Below are 22,440 nucleotides of genomic sequence, written 5' to 3'. Positions count from 1 at the left end.
AAAGGTGCTCATATCAAATACTGACTTTACATCTCAAAAGAATTGAATTAACTCGGTTATTATCTTATAGCCTGCATTTCCAATAATGTTGGCACGTGTTTTAATAAATCACTGCACCCATTTTCTATTTCCTGGCTTTACACTTTTGAACAGAAGCATGCATTTTTTAATAACAGTTACTACCTCATACTCTTTTCTATCTTTCTGTATATTGCTTCCCACTTTCTCGTTGACACTTTAAATATGTCCAGACACAAATAATCGACATCAGATTTACTCAGGTGTCATTACAGAATATTTTCCACGATGTGAATATGGCAGGCATGGACTGTCTACTTACATCTAGTGCATGAGTAAAAGGAACGCTGTGGACATTGTAGTTCTTGTTTAAGGCTTTAATGTCAAACTCAATGTCATTGTGGAACACATAACATTACACATAATATAGCCTGGCAAGTGAAATCTGACTCTCCAACACAAATCAAAATCGGCCTCCTAACCTTAAATCCCATTCAGTGGGTTGCAAATCCAGCTTTGACGAAGAGTGAAAGTCTAAAATAGGTGATACTGTATTGAAGGAGGGAGCTATAGAGGCATGGAAACACATTCAGCAGCATAGAGAGGAGAGGGAGAGAGGTAGAAAGGAGTCTGGAGTAGAGGGGAGAGGGAGGGAGGGAGCCGAATGCAGTCCAGCTCCTCTGCGCGGTGGAGAAGCAGCCAGATAGTCCGATACTGAAGGACAGAGAAAGAGGAGAGACTTCACACCAGCACAGCGCAGGGAGAAAAAAACGAAATAAAAAGAAAAAGCAGAAGAAGAAAAGCATCTTCCTGTGTGTGTGTATCACTGTGGAGTTGGATAAAGCAGAGAAACACGAGCAGGAGGTACAACAGGAAGAACAAGGAGGAGGAGGGGGAGGAGGTGCTGAAGGTCTGTGTGTTCATTTCTCCTCTCGCACCGTCCGCCTGAGGAGCCTTGCAGCTGATGTTGTCATTGCGACAGTGCTCAGTGAGGGAACTGTGTGAGCGTGTCGGTGTGTGTCCGTGTTGAAATATCAACAGCTGAGGGTTCTTCTCAGGTGGATTTGGAATAAATCTGGAATTTTTGATCTTGAGGAGTTTCTTGCTCGTGTCTGTGGCACCCTCTTTTTTTCCCCACTCTTCGGTCCTCTTCTTCCTTGGGTGCAGACATCTGTGCTGGGGCTCTGTGCGCTTGGAAGAGGAACTGCTGCTCTGCTCTCTTTTACTACCTCCTCTAGCTTTCAGCCGGCTTTTCTGTAGCTGTGCTGGGAGTACGATTGGCGGTCTCGTTCGCCGGCTCCCCCACAGAGAGAAGAAGCATATGGGTGAGTGTGTTAATGTGTGACGGAGTGTGTGCTTTTGGGAGTTGGGGGGGGGGGGGTGTTGCTCTTTTCCTTCCCTCTTCTTCTGTTTTTTACTTATTTTCCCCATCTGCCATCTCCTCTCCCCCATTTCATTTTCACTTTTTCTTTTTCTCTATATAGTCGTGCTCATTATTTGCTCATTTTCCTTCATCAGTCAACCTCACCGCTTCTCCCCCAACTATCGTTTTTCAGAGAAAACCATCAGACATTTCATGTCCCTAATTTACAGTCACTCACCTCTCGAGCTTTTTAATCTCTTCACTCCCCCACATTTCCCATCTTCTTGTTCCTTCTGTCATGCAAACATTACTCACTTGCTCTATCAGATGAAATGCACACATACACACTTTCACACGCATTCATACACCATCACCTGGAAGTCATCAGCACTCCGGTGTCTGATGCTGAGAGGCACTGGGTTTGACATAAAATCGACAGTCAGAGGTTGATCCCCGATAATCCCTCCATCCATCTCTTCATCCATCATTCCTTCACCTCCTCACCTTCCACAGCACACACCACCACTTCCACAATTGTCGACATTTCCTCCTCACCCATCACTGTCCCCTTTAACGCTAAACCATATTATGACACAGAATACTGTCTTGTATCTGTCCACTTACACACGCGGGTGCACATAAGCATGTATGCATGTACATGAAATAAATCCTGCTGTGAAATCTGGGTCCTGGCATTAAATTAGATATTACTTTGACATGTGCCAACCACCTAAACATTGCTGTCGCGTAAACACTTTCTAATTATAATGGCACTCCTAACTGCAACAGTCTCCAATAACCATAATGAAAAAACTGCAGAGAAATCGGTAGCCTCAGACAAGAAAGAGCCCGAAGCCCTAACATGGTTTTCACACACCAAATCTCAGTCTGATCCAGCATATTCAGGATGTTCTGAAACAAGCCTCAACCACGGAGGCCCCACTTTGAAACCCCAAAAATCTCTAACAGAGGTACTGGTGCCAAAGTAAACTCCAGAGCAGATTTATATAATAAGACAGTTGATTTTAATGTTGAGACTGATGAGTTGAGATGCTGAGTAGACCTTTGTGCTAAAAGTTGCAAAAACATTATGGTGGACTCCTGTGGATGCACACATACAAATTCATACATAGACAGAAACCAAGGTGGAAGTTGGCTCATTCACACAATGCATTATTCATCAGATGAAAATTGTTCACATCCTTAAACATCCCATGTGGTCCAATTTGCAGCCAAACGGTTGATTAATTGTTTGGTTTAGTCGGAAACAGGGGTCTTACTCTTCACGATTCTTTCATCAGCCCAGATTTTCTTTCATCCCAACTGATTAGTCATTTGTCCATGTGAGGGACCTGTGTGTTGCAGCTTCTATTGATAAGACAAACCACTGAGGATAATCAGAGTCCAACCCGTGACTTATCAAAGCTGAAGATTCAAAGATGTTGACATATGTTTAGCATGAACACTTGGGACATTAGATATCAGTGGTAAACTTTTTGTCCTGTCTGGTGAGGATTTAAATCAAACTAGAGTAAATATATCGATTATATATCGATACAAATAGATTTATAGTGTCTGGAAATTGAAATCATTAAATATTTCAAAATGTAGGGTTGACAAAGTCTGAACACTTAACCCACACATTAATGTTTCCACTAGCTTTAAACCATTATGAGTAAAGCATCATGTGAACTAAAAACGACACACAGTCATGTGGTAACTTGTGGTTTAATGCAGTCCTGTTATGGCTGCAGACAAATACTAAATAGATGTAGTTGAAAGCTGTAAAATAAAACAAGTGAATGCTGATCAAAGTCAAGATTGATTTTTCATCAGTGATTTTTTCAAGACAATAAAAAAACCAGCAAGAAATATGAACTTTCTGAAAATGTATACATTTGAAATATCAAGTAAGGCTCCCACACCTTAGCAGAAAAAGTCGTGGGCATTTATATTTGTAGTCAATAACTGCATCCTTTATTTAGAGTGAATGAACTTTTACAAACATTAGCCGTGGCTCTGCAATCCTGCTTTAGTTTCGGCAATTAAGTTACATTAAAACCTATCGAAATTACAACCAGTCAGACATGTTATGAAAATGGGAACCAGCTAACCAAATATTACAGTTTGCGTGCGTAGACATCTTATGCCATCTGTTGACTTAGATATGTTCATTATAAATGAGCCAAGACTGTAGATCAATGATGGGCAACACTTTTTGTTCTTTTCAGATTTGTGAATGTTTTGACTGCTTTAAAAAAAGCTTGCATTTTCAAACCTAAAATCTTTGTATTGGTGAGTTGCAGGAGCACCATTGAACTCCATTGAAATGGTTGTTTTATTAAGCCCAGCAATGCAGTCAAGATACTAACTTCAGAGGGAGAGCAAAGGTACATTAGCTTTAAAAAGTTTCTCTAATTGCTTTAGATAAGCAAGATTAAATGCATTTAATGCAGAATGCCCATAATGTGTGCTTTAGACTTTATCAGAGTCAGCAACAATGGCCAAATCAATAGATGTACTAACAAAAAATGTTCTTCCTCAGAGAAAACTACATTTCTGAGTCACCATGCCTGCCTTCTTCTTTTATATGTACATGTACATGACTGATAGCTTGGATTTCTACCCATACATTTGTATCCACAAGAGGTGTTTAAAAGCCAGGGTAGGAATTCCCTTGAGGACTTACTCTACTGTGATAATGTTTATTTTCTATTCTTAACTGCTGCTGAGGGCACTCTTAAAGAAACTGCCTCCCAGTCAGCATATTGCAACTAAACCACTTGAATGGCATCCCAAGGACTGCTCTGGAAAATAAAATCATTAACTGTACACAATTTGTGTTTAGACACAGCTTAGTGATAGATCAGTTTAGTGAGATGCTTCAGAATACGTCACTGTCTTTAAGCCAAGACGTAAAACCACCATTGTTTTGACATCTAATGGCTTTTAAAGTATAATTGTGACAGAGACTCTGTTCTGTGTTTTTGTATTTAAGCGTTGAGAAGCGGTGTGTTATTATAAGAATCAGAGCAGTCATTAGCATGGTGGGTGGAAAGACAATCAGACGGTGGCTGGGGTGAGAGTTTCAAAGTTTAATGTATGCATGCTTTATTCTGGAGTGTGTTACCCCGCTGTTGTCACTGCAGGTGACAGTTGATGGAGTCGACTGTTGTTCTGCACGAGCGTCAGCAGCGACAAGAAGCAGCAGGTGTATGTGTGTTCAATTCCAACCTTTATATAAAGTAGTGTGCAGTTTTTTTTTTGTGGCTGCAAACACATCGTAACGTGCATGTGTGTGTTACTTTATGTATTCAGTGCTAGACTGCAGGCGAGGAGAAGAGGAAAATTTCCTGTCCGTTTCAAACCTCTCCAATGGGAGTTTGCTGCATCCTACACACGCTCACAATAATTCACACGCACGCACATCTGCGGCACCTTTTCACACTTAAATGCCCCCATGACTCAACCAACATGAATCTCTAACACAAAAACAGCAGCTCTATGTTTTTACCCCTCTGCAGCTGTGCCCTTGATGGATGATCGATCATTTATTTTTTCGCATATACCTCGACCAAGACGAATGATTAAACTGTTCAATTCACTTCTGAGTCATTTAACTGTTGTACAGAAAACTTAATGATTGAATGTGTCCACCAGCCAAATTCAGTGGAAATAGTTCTACTTTACATTGACTCAACATTCTGCCTTTTTTCGATCAATTTCCCCTGATGGATGTCCACTTTTGGAACAGCCTTCACAAATACTTGTAGCTTTTATGTATTATACAAGATTTTGAACAATGATACAACAACAAAGAACTATTTGTCATGCAAAGAAATTGTGCACTAAGTGTCCTTGCTAGAGAATTAAATCTTAGTCCCTCAGTGTGTATTTTAACCTGAATTTATCCATTCCGTGATGTTTGTAATGAATAAGATGTCTGTTTAAGAGTGCTGTTAGTTTATTTCTTTTCAAACTAAAAAAGACTGTATACCTATACAAAAGTACATTGTAGTAATTTGGCCCCACAGCATTCTGAAAGTTCAAGTGCTTTGCCTATAGATGTATCAGCTTTTTCAATAGGCATATGTTATTATCCTATAAAAAAGACAATCAACAGCTACAGTGCTACATAAAATGACCGATAACAAATGTATTCCACATCTTCCTGATTTCATTTGGACCAAAATATTATGCATGCTTTCTCATACTGGGTTTTCATATGTTATTCTAGATTATGTTTACAGCTCAAGAATTTCTGTTATGTTATGATTGCTATACTGTTAGACTATCGAAGCACTTACTGTGTGTGCAGTGAGTTGCTGGGTCGATTAAGTCTCTGTGTTAAAAGTTGAATCTGTGGATGACATGTTCAGTGCAAAACTCTTTGGAGAAACTGATGTTTCAAGTAGGAGTAAACACCTGTTGTAGTACTGAAAAGAAAATGTCCTGACCCAGTACAACCTTAACTATAGATACTATATATCTATATATACATATATATAACTAAAGATATATGTTTTTGAGGTATGCTTTCATGAACTAGAAAACATGTGAGAAACATGGTGGTAGTACCAGTAAGTGCACTAAGAGTTCATGGTGTTGTTATAGTACCAAAAAACACTGTAAGAAGGTATTTCTTAGTGTTTACCACTCTTCAGGTTTAGGTATCAGTCATTCCTGTACGTCATACTTGTAATTCATTTTCGATTAATATTTCTGCTGGCTAAATGAAATAATTAATATGCAGTATAATTTAAGGAAGTCGCTTTTGTGTAGCTCGGCACGCTAAGCTGCAGGCAACTATCCAGATTTGCTTCCATCAATGAAAAAACCTGATCCTCAGTTAAAGAGATCTCAAAGAGATTGGTCATCCCGGAGTCAACACTACTCTGTCCTTCCTGAGATGGAGAGTCGTACAAGCTGCTGAAGGGGCTTTAAGGAAGGTTTGAATTGCATCTATTTGAGTGTCCCAGTGTCTCACATGGCACTTTGAGCATTGTTGTTTTGTCAAGCTTTCAAAGTGACAGCTTTGTGTCAGTCAGGTTCAGCTTAACTTCATGATAATGTTTCCTGTGGGTTTTTGCAGGAATAATTGGGAGTTCTTAAGGTATCTGTGGATCTTGAATATCTTTCTAAGCACGCCTTGTTTGATACTTTCTTAATTCATTGTAAAAAAAAAAAACACAAGTCTCATAAGCTTTAAGTTTGAATGTATTCAAAAGGAAGTTTTGAAAAAGTAAAACTGATTTATTAATCAAACATGAAGTCTAGAAAATCATCAGATTTATGGTAAATGTCACTAGAGTTACATACCTAATAATAATGTCACTAGAGTTACATACCTAATAAAAGGCTGTAGGCCTAGTCCTATTCTGTACTTTGTCATTCTAATAGTATCACCCTGAAAACAGTGTTAAGTAGCCTTTAATTGGGTCAGAGATACTGTCTGCCAGGTAGCGATAGATTTCCAGATAACTGTCCCTGGATTATTGCAGAAGCTGACAAAAAGACGACAACTTTCTAAAAGGTTTTGGTATTTGATGTATGTGCTTTAGTTTTGTATTTCGCAATACTTACACTGATTTTAGTGTGACACAGTAGTTCAAATACTGATTCTCATAACAGTTGTTTAAATATAAATGCATTCACTTAATTTTACATTGTATTGACAGGAAGTCTGAATCTGCTTTGGTATTATTCAGGTATTTCTTGATTTTTTAAACTAAAAGAGAAATAAAATGGCAACAAAACAACGTTCTGTTGCAAAGACACAGTTACTACAAAGCCACTAGTACTAATTTTCTTTCTATTCAGTGGATGTTCCAATGACCTGGGACACAAATACAGGGAGGGAGCAATAGACACAGAGAGAGGAAGGTTTAGAGTCATAGAGAATTATAATATAGTAACTATCTACTTTTTGAGGGGTATGCAGATGCATGAGCCCCCCCCACCGCCCATGTATCTTATTTATCAAGTATGGCCTATAAAGACTAAATAGTTTATTGTAAACATTACACTTTCCATGTTTTCGGGAATAATTCTTGTTTTTATTTTGAAGCAAGTCATTAAATGCAAAATGTACAACATCTGAACAACAGTTAGAACTTAATGTATCAATGTTACCACTAAATGCAAATAAACACAGAGAGAGCTTTCTTCTGCAGGTTTCCTTCTGATTCATTTTTTTTCAACGCATATTCAGTGGCAGGATGTTCATCAATTAGCCTAATAATGAATTATGAGAGGCATTTTGCGTATTAAGAGCGACTAATCATTTATATTTATAATTTAATATTTATATGTAAATAAAATATCTAATACTCACAAGAGTTCCTGATTATTTATTTATAGACAGAATCCATCCTCCTCTCTTTATGATAATCCTCAGACATGTATGGGAGGCAGCGCAGCCAAGAGAAACTTTACAAAAAAGAGAGAATAGACTATTTCAAGTAAATTCATGTAAACCTAGAAAAAGGGCTGCAAAGTGTTGCTTGTTGTCCCAGGATTCTATTAATTCATTCTTAGGCCAGAAATATACATGCTTTTGATTATGGATAGACGTGTTTATCTCGGCTGCCTCTTTGTTCGAAGCATCCCTTGTGCAGATCTTCAACAATTAGCGCTACGCGCTTGCATTTTTCTGCGCCTGCGCTTGCAAACTCATTTTGCGTAAATTTCTGTTATTACCCCGGTAGCTGCACTACCCAAAATTTAACTAGTTCCCGTGAGCGGAACTAGCGGAAATGTCATTTTTCCGTTCCGCCACATTAATTCAACTGCGACTGAAATCGAGACTCGACAGACCAGCCAGTGTTTTTCCAATCTTCTATTGCCCAGTTCTGGTGAGCCTGTGTGAATTGTAGTCTCAGTTTCCTGTTATTAGCTGCAGGAGCGGCACCCGGTGTGGTCTTCTGCTGCTGTTATGTGCCTCTGTTAATGATCATTTTATTTACGCATGCACAAAAGCTCTTAAATAAAGACAATGCCTACTCGAAATCATTTTTCCCCCATCGCTTTGGCACCCCCTCTAGTGCAGCGCCCCTATGCGCTGCATATAGTTGCGCCACTGATCTCATGGCATTTAAGTAATGGGAATTGAGTTGATAAAACCACTGAAAAACGGATGTGAAAAGAAACTTGAAAACATGTTGTTGACTGACAGAATTTTCCAAAGACAGTGTCGGACCATGCCAGGAGCTGGGCTCTGTGTCAGCAGCGTTTTCTGCTCCTCTTTTGTCTTTGTTTGACTCTCAGTTTATTAACCTACACAATGCCAACATCTATACATCACCCCTCACCCCTCACTCCATCCTCTGGTCGTCTTGCACGGTGAGGAACATTCATCATGTCTTACACGCCAGATGACATCAGTCAGAAACTCGATCACCGCTGTTTGAAAAGCCATTCGATCGACGGATAGAGCTGCTACCTGCGAATGAGAACGAGCCGTCACAGTTTATGTCCGGCGGAGGGAGAGATGTCAGGCCTTGCAGTTTTATGTCGTAATTAAAGCATGTGTGGGCAGCCCCTTTTTATACGGGGTGGATGTGGGAGAAATGATTGTTGGAGCGGAGGGAGATAAAATGCCAGCTTTTAATTGGAGGCTATCTCCTCTTGTTCCAAGTGGATGGATGTAATGGAATTATAGAAGGGCAATACATGTACAAGAAAAAAAAAAACAGCAGCCACAAGACCGATCTAATGAGATTAAAAACTGATTATTATCATAGAGGCGGCAATAAGACATGTTCAGGATATGTTCAAGGACAGTGATGTCATGTTATTATTTATCAGTATTAATATTATTTTTATATATCCCATCAGCTGCAGATATTCACAGACACCATGGCTCCTCAAAAGAGGCAAGATTGTTTGTGAGTGAAGACATCACATTTTGTTCACTGTCTATAATAACAGCAGAATATTGAAGAGTCTGTGGTGAGTCCACTGTTTGTCATTGTCAAAACATGTGGATGTAGTTTTTTGTAGTTGCTGTCACGATTCACCGCATCCAAACAATTCAGTCGAGTTCCAAACAAGAACATCGACTGGAGAGCTCGGTGATGATACAACAGTGAAGAAGAGAACGCTGTTGCTCGGGAAGCTAATCCTTAGATGTGTGTGCTTTGCAGAAATAAAAAGAATGGTAATGGAAATGTGTGCAACAAATCAGAAACTGTGGGGACATAATTTGGTCAGAAGAGAAAAGGTTTTCTGTCACAGATGGTTGATGTCTCAGATGATTAGAGCCAAGTTGCACGACAAAGCAATGCAATTTTATTCAGACACTACAGGAGGTCAGTCTTTGAATTTGAACAAACTGCTCACAGAAAATTTGCTGTGATTTTCCGAAATATTCAAGAAATGTTTACATGAAGGGACCTTTTTCTAAATGAAAATCTCCATTGTCACAATGGATATCCTTTTCATCACAATAAAGCTGCTGTTTCTCCTTTATACACATCATAGACAGAGGAAGATCAGCCGTGCATCAGAGTCATTGGAATCAACTGATTGACTACAGCTTGGTTGGTTAGAGCAGCATGTTCAGTGATACTGCTCTCCTTTACCCACATGGCCCGTTCCACTGCTGTGACTATCTCCCTTGCCAAGCTCACAGCTCAGTGTATCAGCAGTGAATCAACTTCTACCCCCAACTCAGCCTCTGTACTTTAACACATGCCACGTATGCACAATTAAGGAGCAGTCAGTCCTGGCTTGGAAGGCATAATGTATGTCAGGGATGTCCACATCCGGTGTGCTGAAACAGGGAAACATCTAAAACCTGCAAGACAATGGCCCTCAAGGACCATCTCTGGACATCCCTGCTGTATGTGAAAAGCCTGAGTGCCTTATATGGAGTAGACAACAATCAGAGATCTATTAGTCTAGACCAGTGGTTCCCAAACTTTTTTGGCCTGAGTACCCCCTGAGCCTTCTTGTCACACCACGAGTACCCCCTCACAAATACAACGTGTGCGATGATTCTCCAAAAGTAGAGCAACACAGTGGTTATTACATGAAAATCATTTTATTTAATATCCTTAACTTGAACATAAAATTCTCAGGCTTTCTCTCTGTTTTTTTTAACCTCAGTTGAATTCAACATAAGAATAAAAAACATTTTCTTGAAATATAAATAATGAACCAAAATAGCATAAATACTAAATCAAAATAATCTTCCTTTGTTATCTAACTTAAACAAGTAACATTTCTCTTTTTTTAAGAATACATGAACATAACTCATTTCTCTCTCTTTTTAAGAATACATTAACAGGCCTAACTCATGTAACATTCATCACAAAACTGGAGTCTCCTTCATAAACAGTCCTCCATAAATGTGTGACGCCTTAATAAATAATAAAAAATAAATAAAAAAAACTCCCCATGCGCCACGTACCCCTGCAGTACCTCCGCGTACAACTAGGGGTACGCGTACCCCAGTTTGGGAACCACTGGTCTAGACCAGAGAAGCAGATTTTCTAAGGGGCAAACTAAAAGCCACTCAGAACAAGGCCACCAGATGAGAGAATTTTTTTCCATTTACTACAATTCAGAGCACAAAAAACTTGGTCCGCAGTGTGTTCCAAAATGATCTGCGTTGCAACACGGACCATGTTATGAAAACTCAGTCAGCACAGTGTCATTGACCACTGAGTTGAGCTATTATTACAGCACAACTGTGCCGTTTAACTGGACCCCCGTCCTTGTCCGACTGTACGTGGACACGAGCGCAATTGAGTTATGAACTAAAGTATGTCCGATACTGGAGTGATATGGACTGTCTGAGTAGATGTACAAGACATTCTGCCGCTTCTAACTTTCTCTGTTGGAGATCATCCTACATTTAAGTATCACTGAATTCACAGCAGATGTTGTCTGTAAGTTACTTGAGTATTTTTATTTTATGATGCTGTGTTTATAAAATCTGGATTTGACAGCCTAAAAATGCAATCTGCGATCCTGAATTGACACATTGGTTTTAATGGGCTGATTCTCAGTCACGACTTCTGAGTGTGTTCTTCCATTGGACAGCAATAAAATATGTCAATGAGATAAGCTAAATCAGGAAATCAGTCATATTGATTTATACTTTTTTTTTTGTTCTTTACAAAAAATGCAAACTATGGAGGGTCCCATTTGAGTCGAGTTGAGCGTTTTCACGCAGTGATTATTTCATGCAGAGCAGAGTTAATTTGTCAGGAAATGTGATTCTCCAAACTGAGGACTGCTGTTTCAGTAGAACAATTTTAAAGAAATTTAATTCCAAGTAGAGAAATGATTCAAATCATCCATCCATTTTCTATACCACTGAATCCCTTGGTCAGGTTGCAGGGGGGCTGGAGCCTATCCCAGCAGGGTACACCCTGGACAGGCTGCCAGTCCATCCACAACCACACACACTCACTCACTCACAAGGACAATTTTAGAGATACCAATTAACCTAACATGCATGTTTTTTGGACAGTGGGAGAAAGCCAGAGTACCCAGAGAGAACCCACGCTTACACAAGGAGAACATGCAAACGCCACAGAGAAAGGCCCCAGCTGGGAGTTGAACCTGGAACCTTCTTGCTGTGAGGTAACGGTGCTAACCACCACGCCATCGTGCAGCCCTTATTCAAATCCATTTTTTTCCAAAACCAAAAGATTACCTATTAATTCCCTGTATTGGCCTCTTCAGACTACAGGTAGGTGCTTTTCCATGGGAACCAGTAGCAGTTTTAAATCCCTTGAATGATTCTGAGCCTTTTGTGTACATTGTGATACTGAGCTGTTGGGAGACTCTGCTCCAGGAGGTAGTGTTCAGATTGGGTCAGAAAATATGAGAAAAGGTTTTGAAATGTTCTTCGTGAACAGGAATGGAAGTCTGTCTGCAGGCTGCTGCTCAGAGCAGCACGTGCGACAGGTAATGTTATGCAGTAAGTGACTCTGCAGGATTAAAACAGCATATTTTCTTTTCTGGACAGAGCTGCCAAAATGAGAGCACTTACCATAATGTGAATGTTGCAGCAAACAGAATCCGTTTTTATTACTTATTAGTTTTTATTTGTTTTTATTTAAACAGTCCAGATTTTCATAGCCTCTCTTGGATATTCATGATACTGTAATTCTAGAGCAGGTTACATTTTAAATCACAGCTTCTACTGTAGTCATAACAGTCATTAGAAACAGTGTGGCGGCTGTGTTTTTCAGAAATTATTCTGCAATTATTGCTCTGCTTTCTATAGCGTGTCGAGTGTCCCCTTCTCTCTAAGCACACGCTCACACTTTTTCACTTGCAATCATACATCTTGTTAAAAAATATATTTGATTTATAGTCATTATTTCTGTGCATTATTCGACTGTGCTGAGAGCATCAAGCTTTGGTAGCTTTTTCTTTGTCAGATTATTAATAGATTTGGCTTGAAATCAAAAAGGAAATATAGGAGATTTCAGTACAGAGAATTCAAACTAATTCTCTGCACTTGCATAGCAACACATTAAAAAATACATGTGCATTTTTTAAATCCACCACAAGAGATTCATGATCATGTTGAAATCTGTCTGGTCTTTAATGATTGGCTGGTGAACTGCTGAGCAACTCGTGCAAATGCATTATCAAAAGAATATTCTCCCTGATTAATTCACTAATACTGGATAGATCCAAATCATTTATGACACTCAATTATGAATGAAAGCCACTATGAGGACAAGAAAAAGTGGAAAGTCTCCTTTAACTGAGGGTCCATATCACTGAACCGTCTCCTTTGGTTAAAGTGAAACATGAAATACCTCAGTGCAGAAACCCCATTTGCTTTGATAACTTATACTTTTGTGACTCATTTTTTTAACATATCGTCTGTGATAGAAACTATCCCTCTGTACTATTTGTCAGATTGGCAACATGTTTAATTTATGCAGTCATTTAACTGTCTGTGATTTTGTACATTGGTGTTTACTTCTTATTTTGGTTTTTAGAGCCTTTTTTGAGCATTGTTTGAATTTCCTTTCAGTATGTGCTTCAACACCTGGATTCTTATACTAATTACCACACCTGCAACACATTAGTTCTCAGTATTCTGGTTAGTTGAGATGGGATATATCATCCCTAGTTTAGTTACCATACTGTTTCTACTCTCTGAAAAGGATCATAAAAAGATAATTGTTGCCCATGCAATTTGCCCCAAGATCCCTGGGAGAAAATCAGAAAAAATTGCATTTCTGTGGAGCTGTATGCTTCACTCCTGGAAATAGATGAAGAATCCATTCTATATACAATATATCTCTCTCTATATAGTCTGTTAGTCCATTGAAAATAAACGTTATTGTTGTTTGTTCAGAAATCTGTATCAGATATATTTAACACATTCAGAATCTTCACTCGATGGGAATACTGAAATGGTGATTTCTGAAACATGTATAAAGATTGAAATGTACATACAGATGATAACAAAAACTTCTGAATTTTAGCACCAGGTTAATCTGCCTTTACACATGTAGAGCTTTACTGTTAGCCACAGCAGTGAAATGCTCAGATCTCAAATGATGATGGTTTTAAAATATTGTTTTAATAATTACATTTTAAGATGATGCCAAGACCTACGAGACACAATTTTGTTCTTTAAGGATTTTATAATATTTCTTCTTCATATATATTTGTGTTTTCAGATTCAGTGTTTAAAGTAAGCTGTACTTAATCTGTCTGCACAGTCACTACCTAACATAAATCTCTTCATAAATCTCAATTTTAAGGCTTAATAACATTTAATGCACTGTACACATCACAGTAACGTGGTTAATGGTTCGTACTAAAGAGAACACTTTAACCTAAAATGCATCAGTAGGAATGTCTATCTCCACAAAAATGTATCTACACAGAGTTTTGTTTTTGACATATAAATTGGCCCTTTCATGCGTTCTTTCTGATGGGGTCTTGAAAAGGTCTTAAAATGCTGTAAATGATATTTCCAGGACTTTGCAGATGAAATAGCCTCTGATTTAATCTTCAGAAGATGTCTGCTTTCACTACCCCGCTAAGTAAAAAATTAGCAGTGATTTTAACCCTGAGAGACTAATTCTTCCAGTAGATGTGCCTTGGAGCACAAAGTCATTCTGAAATTGACTGAAAAGCGTTAGCCATGTTCTCACTTCAGCTCAACTCAAAAAGATTTCTTAATGTGACTGTCTAAAACTAACACTGACAAGTGTGAATGTGTGTGTGTGGGGGGGGTTCACAGAAAAAAAAAAATCTGTTTTTTTTGTGATTACTTTATGATTACAGTTATTAGTAAACAAATTGTTATCCAATAGTTGTTTCCAAAACTTTCCCAAAGTTTATTTACTTCACTTTGCTTGTACTGGACTGAGCCATCTTTGGCTTTTGGAACCTCCTCGATTTTTTTAGTGCATATAGATCTCCCCATTATATAGTACGTATGTGTAACATACGCATAAGCATTTTGCTTTATATATATATATGTATATATATATATATATATATATATATATATATATATATTTGTGGACACAAATCCTTTACAAAAACAAGTGGATAGAAATTCTTCTTTAAATTTATAAACACACTCAGATATCTAAACCACCTGATGGTTGCCAATTCGCTTTATAAGAGTATGTTTGGCACCCGTTTTTGACCAAGAAGAAAAATTATTGGAGTTGAAACACGTGATATCTTGCTGCACTAATTAAACCATATATTGTGTGTCTAAAGATTTCATGGGAATTAATGGATTGCTTGCACATGCCAAGCAACATTCTGTAGCCTTGGTTGCCAGGTTGTTCCTAACGTTTCATCCACTGGCATTTGAGATGTTGACATTTAGAGTAAAAACAAGAACATAGGAGAAAAAAAACTGTACTTACAGCTCAGGGGGTTTAATAATCCATAGTCACAGATCCAAAATCATCATTTTAAAAAGTTGGAGGGATGGGTGAAAAAGAAGTTGAAACTATCTGTATCAAGTAGAGGCTGAACTGATGGGCTACAGGAAAGATACATTTCCCCATCAATAAATAATGAAAAAGAGATGCTGAATTGAAAATATTAACCTCAAAATATCCATCCTCTGTATTTCTGGCTTGAAAGGAGATCTGAGGTTCGAATTTCAAATAACAATTGGCATTAGATGTATTGGTAACTGTTCTTCAACACTGACTTATAATTAACATGTGGTTAAATGGAATAGGGAGATAAGATAGATGCCATATGAATGGTAGCTTCCATCAGTGTCAATTGTTTGAGCGCTGTTCCAAATGTTTGCTGGTTTAGATATTATTTATTTACATATAGATTCATATATAGATATATTTTTTATATTGAAAAAGAGTAAACAGCTTACATGGTGTGCACTTATTTTTTCCCATGTCTCTAAAACTATTGAAAAACTGTGTTGCTGGTATCTTGATATGATTCACTTTTCACAACTCATAATAGTGCTTTCTTATTTCAAACTTTGATTCTATCAGAATGGGTTGAAATACAGAGGCAGAATTTTCACTAGGTCTGTACTGTGAGTGTGAAAGGCCTTTACCCGAATGGGTAGTGATCCCAAGTTCTGATACAGTCGAAATTATATATCTGTGTACTCTTAGGCCTTCATTCAAACCCAACTACCTCCTGCCAGCAGAAAAAGTTGGTGTTCATCCATTCATAAGAATCCTCAGAATACATTGTTCTTTTAATACATTTCCAGCTGGAACCATTATCCTCTCTTCCTTTTCTGTTTTGTACTGTGAAAAAATGTTACAGTTTGTAGACAAAGATTTAAGGCATGCTTACAATTATTCAGTATGTATAAAATTGGGACACTGTCATTCTTTGCATTTTCACATCATAACTTCCTTCAGTTGGGTAAAACTAAAAGAAACATATGGGCTTTTGTCTTGTCTTTACAGATGTCATCAGATCCTTCTCGGTGTGGTGTTGATGAACATCATTATCCAAATGTCTAAAGCCACCATTACCCAACAGATGCCTGCTGACCATCGACATATCTTTTTCAGCCGAGCCATGTTGACCACATCTGTTCAAAGGTTAAACAGTCCCCAGCTGCTGCACTGAGGACAAAAGGAAAAGAAGAAAAGGATTTTTGATTTTTTTTAATAAATTTGGACTCTGGTGGATTCCCTTTCTCCTGGATCCTCTTTGAATGCTGTGATGCAAAAAAACTATCACTGAAACCTTCCCCAAGCCTTGACACTGGATGTAATGTAATTTGAAGGGAAGGAAAAAGTCAAGGAGCTGTACATAAAAAGGGGACAATTTGTTTTTCCAACAACCCTCCCTCAGAATGTCCACTCATAGGAGGTGACGTGTGGCTGATCCTACCATGTAGCCACAATGACCTGAAGAAACCTCCAAGAAAACTTTTCAACCAAACGCTTTGCCATCTTTAACAAGCTTAAAGGTGCTGCTGGAAGAAATGCAGACTGAACTACAGCACACACTTGATAAGCTGAGCGAGGAGTTATAAAGTGCCACCAGGTTATTATTGGCCCCTGTGCCTCCTATTTTCCTCTTTAATCTGTATTTTGAGTAATCATCTTTTTAATTAATGGCGACGGCAGCGTGAAATCTTTCCTCCACCCACTTCCCCACTCTCCTTTTCTGCTGCTGCCAGAGACACCTGAAACCAATTAGCAACAGAAGATCTAGATGGAGATTAGACACGGGAAGAGCAGGAGTGATTAGATACAAACACAAAGAGAGAAAAGGACACTGAGGACAAAAACGAGAGAAAGACGAAGGGGTTAAAACAGAACCTGTCAGTCATTTTGAACAATTGATAGGAGGGAGGAGCAAGGGGTGGGCAGCGGCAGAGGATATGGTCAGATTAGGGCAGCAACGCACTAGATAATAACAAGCTGTGAGTCAGAAGGTAGAATTTACTGTGTGAACCCAGATTCTTGACTGACAGGCACTCCAGCTGTCCAAGACTCATTGTCATTCCTTGTACTGTGCGAGGTTGGGTAGAACAGAGAGAACTAGAGGAGAAACTCCTGGCCAGTTGCCACAATCAGGGCCAATTAGGAAAATTTGATTATATGCCTTAATCTTGGCAGTCAGGTGGAAAATCAGACAGACAGAGAAAGAGGAGGCTGAGCAGGTGCCACTGATACACACCATTATCTCCGTCCATCTCTAATTGAGTTTGTTTCTGCCCTCGTAGTGTGTTCTCTTCCTCACTTCTACAAACAAGAGTCTTTTTTAAGAGTGCTAGAGGTTCCTCAAGAGATAGAGGGAAAGCAGAGTAGAGAAGGGGAGGGAAACAACAAAGAACGCAATCCTCTGTGCTTTCTTTTGGAGATTTACTTAAACTGGACAACATTTTTCTTTATTTCCCTCATGTCTTTAAACTACTTTTTTTTATTCTTCCCTCAAGATTTTTCATCTCAGAATGGACTTGTCCTGTCTAAACGTCTCCCGGCAGCCTGAACAATCTCCATATCAAGCCTGAGATAAAAGCAAAAAAAGGAGTGACTTGGGGGGAAAAGCAGCGAGGTATTGAATCTGTGGAGGACAGAGCAGAGACTTTATTTCCTTCCTCCGTTTCAGACACCCAGAGGCTCCCACCATCTGTCCCCAAAGCTTTACTTCCTCTTTTTAAATTTTCTCCTCTCCCTGGGAGCTTTTTCCTAGCTCTCCTCCTTGTGGATCATAAGCGCCATCCTGGACCTCACCAAGATTAAAGTGGCCTCCGTTATCTGAGGAAATCCTTTGATATCGGCTCCTGGTGTTGTCATCCTAATTCTGTGAGTACTTCAGACTCCTACTTGTTTTTTCTGCCTCTTCAGCCTTCTTTTTCTTCAGCAGCAGCCTCCTCATTTTGTCCTTCTGAGTTTTTCTGCGGCAGTCTGTTGAAGATTGATAGTCTCACATTCCAATACTGGATAATTAGTTTTTGTTGAGACTGACTGAAGTCTGAGGTTTTAGATTGTGCTTGTCTTTGAATCAGCTCTTTCTTTCCTCCTTCCCTCAGCAGTTGTTTCAGGCTTCTACTTCCAGATTTTGCATACTGAACCTATATTTTATATGCTTATAACTTCTCATGCAAACATCACAGAACAAGGAGGAACTTGGTGATAATGCCAATAAATGTAAAGGCATAAGGTACATTACTTTAGATTTTTCTAATTGAATTATAGGCCACTCTATAAACTGTTCTTTGACAGAAATCTCTTCTAAACATTGCATAATTTAATATACATAAGATAATATGTATGTTGTCAGCCATATAATTTCAGCCAAACATTAAGTCTACAAGTCAACAGAATAAATTGAAGTATTGTGTTGGTTTGACAAAAAACTAGATTATTAAAAAGCAAGTAAGCATGTAAGTCCCACCAAAATCATACTATCGAGCTTCTCAAAATGGTACCACATCAAAAATAAACGGCCGGGGTACATATCATTCTTCCATGTATTTGCTTAAATATACTCAAAGGTAGAATGGGCCCTTGGGCTCCAAACATGCTTCAAAGTTCCATATTTCCAAAAACAGTCAAGTAAAATAGTGAAGTACAATAGCAAGCTGTGTGAGTCCCAACTTAAACCCGCTTTGTTAAAGTGGTTTGTGCCGATGTGACCTTTTTTAATTAGTCACGCTCCATACCCAAATGTCTGTGTTCAACAAGCAACCTTTCAGTCCGTGTTTACACCAGTATATCCAGTGTGCTAAAATTATTATTTTTGAAAACAAATACTAGTGTATATGTGAAGAAGGCCTTGGTTCTACATGCTTATACCTCCACAAGCGTTGTTGGATACCAGTGGGTGTGTTTTATATAAATATTTTAGCCATGCCCTACATGATCGGCCCAGATCATAAATGTTGCTGCTTAATGTTTCACAAATTTCCAATAGATGTGTGATGAATCCTCTCTTACATCAAATACATTCATATGAATTGGCCTCAATTGCAGCTTGCCACAAGGTAACACTCTGACACATAGCTGCATGAAACAAGATAAAGTTAATACTTTGACACACAACACCGTGGATCAGTTTGTCTGCATGTGTGCACTTTTACCACGTGCAAACTCGTGTTTGTAGTTCATATATGAAGTTTGAAATCCCTGAGTTACCTCAGGACATGATCATTATGAAGTTGCCCCATCTGGGTTCAGTCTGTCCCCCTCCTTTGTGGTGAGAGGCATGAGGAAGTGAAAATAATATGGTGCCAGCCCCAGCATAAAACCCTTATCATTGCCCCGCACAGTCCAAATGCGGCTTGTGTTTCTTTTCTGAATGACATATCAATCCTGTGTCCCTCACACTGTCATTGGAAAGTTGGAAAGACTTTCCTCCACACTGATGTGAATGGGGAGTGATTGCAGTTCTAAACCAAGCTCTTGGACTTCTTTCCTCTCGACCTGAAACACTTCATAATTGGACATTGACATGAATCATTTTGGAGACTAAATCAAAGCTTTACCATCGAGTCCATGATTGATTTTTCTCCTCCTAGGCAGCTCATCATTTAAGTGCATTTGTATGAAAATCAAATTGCAGAGTGATAATCCATCTTCGTGAATAGTGGCACATAAGCTTCCACATGCAGTAATTTGACTGCAGGCTGGGCTCAAAACTGCAGTGATTCATATTACAGAGGTTGTTTTCACAACTGAAAGAAACTTATAAGGTCTTAATTCAATTTAAATGAACTTAATATTGTTTTGCTTGACTATGCTGAATACTTATTTTGAGGAGAACAGCTGAGGGTCCATGTCCACATAATGCTTTTCTCTGGCAAAGGAAGCTTTGGCAGGGTGCTTAGAAGCACTTGATACCAGCATTTCACCAAAAAAAGCTCTTTGACGCAGCATTGCTTTTTTTTTTTTATTCTATGACGCCAATAAATGGTTAGACATCTTAACTTTAACCATTGCAAGATTAGTCTCTCCCTTTGCCTTGTATTATTTCAAGCATATTTGGCTGAATATGTATTATAAGACATTTATGTATTTCATTGTGAGGACCCTTGACCTCATACTGACAACTGAATAAGCTTGTCTCAATTCAGTGTGACAGCCGTGCAGGAAGAGGTTAGTCTGCGATTCCGATTTCAGTCCTATTTAAGGTTTTATTAGAGAACATTTTTAGGATGGATTCGTGTCAGGCCTGCATAATGTACTCTGCTGTCACCTGTGAGACAGATTGATCTTCATTTTCATTGTTTTCGTAACGTACTGTTGCAGAGGCACTGCCTCCATGTTATTAATAGGCTACTTTTACCATCAACATTTTGTGTCCAACCTGTCTGATCCCTTAAATTGTCTTTTCTTTGTTCTGATATTTCTGTACGACTTATCACAGTCTCCTGCTTGGAGTAGGCAGGCAAGCAAAAATGAGCTCATCTTCCATTTTCCTGGTGACTATGGTGACAGTTTCTGATTATGATTGGTTGCGTTCAGAGATCTTCGACGAACGCTCTGAAAAATGATGCTGGTTGCAGCACTTTTTAAGTTGACCACAAGCACCAGGTACGCTCTCTACTCAGTGGGAACAACTGATAAAAAGTGTTGGATTTAAGTTTGAATTATTGCATATGTGTGCTGTGTTATAATAAAAGACAATTAAATACAATTCCAGAGAAATCTCAGTCTTTTGATATACAGTACAACAGTTAACTCAATAATAGAACTCAGTGAACCAGCAAACTGTATCAAATCTGAGATTTAGATTTTAAAGCTTTATGTAAGTAGAAATATATAAACTTGTTTTCATTCAACACAAATAATTCTTTAAAACTGTTTTGTCGGACTTCTTTGTTGTTAGTTGGTCAACATTTTCTAAATCTTTATCAGGCAGTAAAGTTCTCTGTCCTCCGTTTGGAGTTGGTTTGATTGTTTATTTACAATCATGGGAAAAAATCTATTGATTGGTTTGTTGATTTGGTTGAATTAGCATCAGAGATCGCAGTCAAATCTGAACACGCACAAAACTAAAATCTGTGTTATTCAGTGTCAATTGCACCTCTAGAAAATGTTGATATGTCCCCCTATGAATCTACTTAAAAGTTGCTCCTTGTGAACGTCTCTGCAATATCAAAGTAATCTGCGGTAGACCATAATACATACCATACATGTGCTCGTCCATGGAGCACATTGTGCAAGCTGTACAAGCTATTGTTGTAATATTCTTTTATGATTTTGGCTGTTGCTTTTAGGCTGGCGTAAACATAATTGGTTAAAGGAGTTTCTACTTATTTTGATTCAAAACAAAAGTTTAATCTTCACTCTAATTTAAATTAGATTTAAATTGCATCAGAAGCAGCCAGTTCACTGTAAAACAGGTTTTGATTATAGGTGAGAAGGGTTGGAATGTACAAGTTTGTGTATATATGAATGTATGTGTGTGTGTGTATATGTGTGTATATATATATACATGTGTGTGTGTGTGTGTGTGTGTGTAAAACCTCACTTCTCCAAGAGATAATCCACTCACTTTAGGGAGTAAGGTGTTCTATTCCATCTGTCCTCACTCCATATGTATTTTGATCTTCCCTCTCTATTTGTGTATTCTCTCATAGCTTTTCTCTTCTTCTATCATCTTCCTACCCCCCTACTCTGTTGCTCTCCCTCACCACCAATTTCCGTCCGTCCCTTTTTCCTAAATCTCTCCGCTGATTCTCTTGCATCTTAAATCTACCTCCTTCCTCTTCTTCTTCCTCCCCTCGGTGTGTGCCGGAGTGCATCATTGTGGGTGTTTGGTGAGGCACCACACTCCCTGCATTTAGTTTTTTATTTCTATACGTGTGATAAGAGTACAAGCTTCGGAAGTAATGTTCCTGCGTGGGAAGATAAAATCAATAAGGCTTTTCTTCAGCAGATGGATCCCTGTGTGTGTACAAATGAGTAAATATGTTTGTGTGTGTTTAAGGGGCAGTAATTGACTGGAAGTGTGTGCAAGTGATGTGAATTTTGATTTGAAATAATCGGTGAGACCTGTGTGTTGAGATCTGTTCCTGCAGGACATGATTAGTTGATTACTGAGGACTTTGCGTTTCTCATTCACAGTTAATGAAAGCCCCACAGCTTCTGCAGACA

At 38.6% G+C, this 22,440-nt stretch overlaps 1 protein-coding gene across 2 annotated transcripts in view; it reads left to right on the top strand.

Moving 5' to 3' along the window:
* The first annotated feature begins 738 nt into the window (after positions 1-738).
* Positions 739-22,440, top strand: part of LOC142367499 (glutamate receptor ionotropic, kainate 5-like) — a 242,992-nt gene continuing 221,290 nt past the window's right edge. Inside the window, exons 1-3 of one of the 2 annotated variants that reach the window (XM_075449494.1) lie at positions 739-1,343; positions 16,288-16,876; positions 17,775-18,144. The gene's annotated coding sequence lies outside the window, so the exon portion shown is untranslated. Of the gene's footprint in view, positions 1,344-16,287; positions 18,145-22,440 lie in introns of both variants that reach the window. The other variant, XM_075449493.1, reaches the window with a different exon arrangement.

Source organism: Odontesthes bonariensis, chromosome 18, assembly GCF_027942865.1.
Source record: "Odontesthes bonariensis isolate fOdoBon6 chromosome 18, fOdoBon6.hap1, whole genome shotgun sequence".
Taxonomy (NCBI): Eukaryota; Metazoa; Chordata; class Actinopteri; order Atheriniformes; family Atherinopsidae; genus Odontesthes; species Odontesthes bonariensis.
This window is presented reverse-complemented; position numbering and strand designations above follow the sequence as displayed.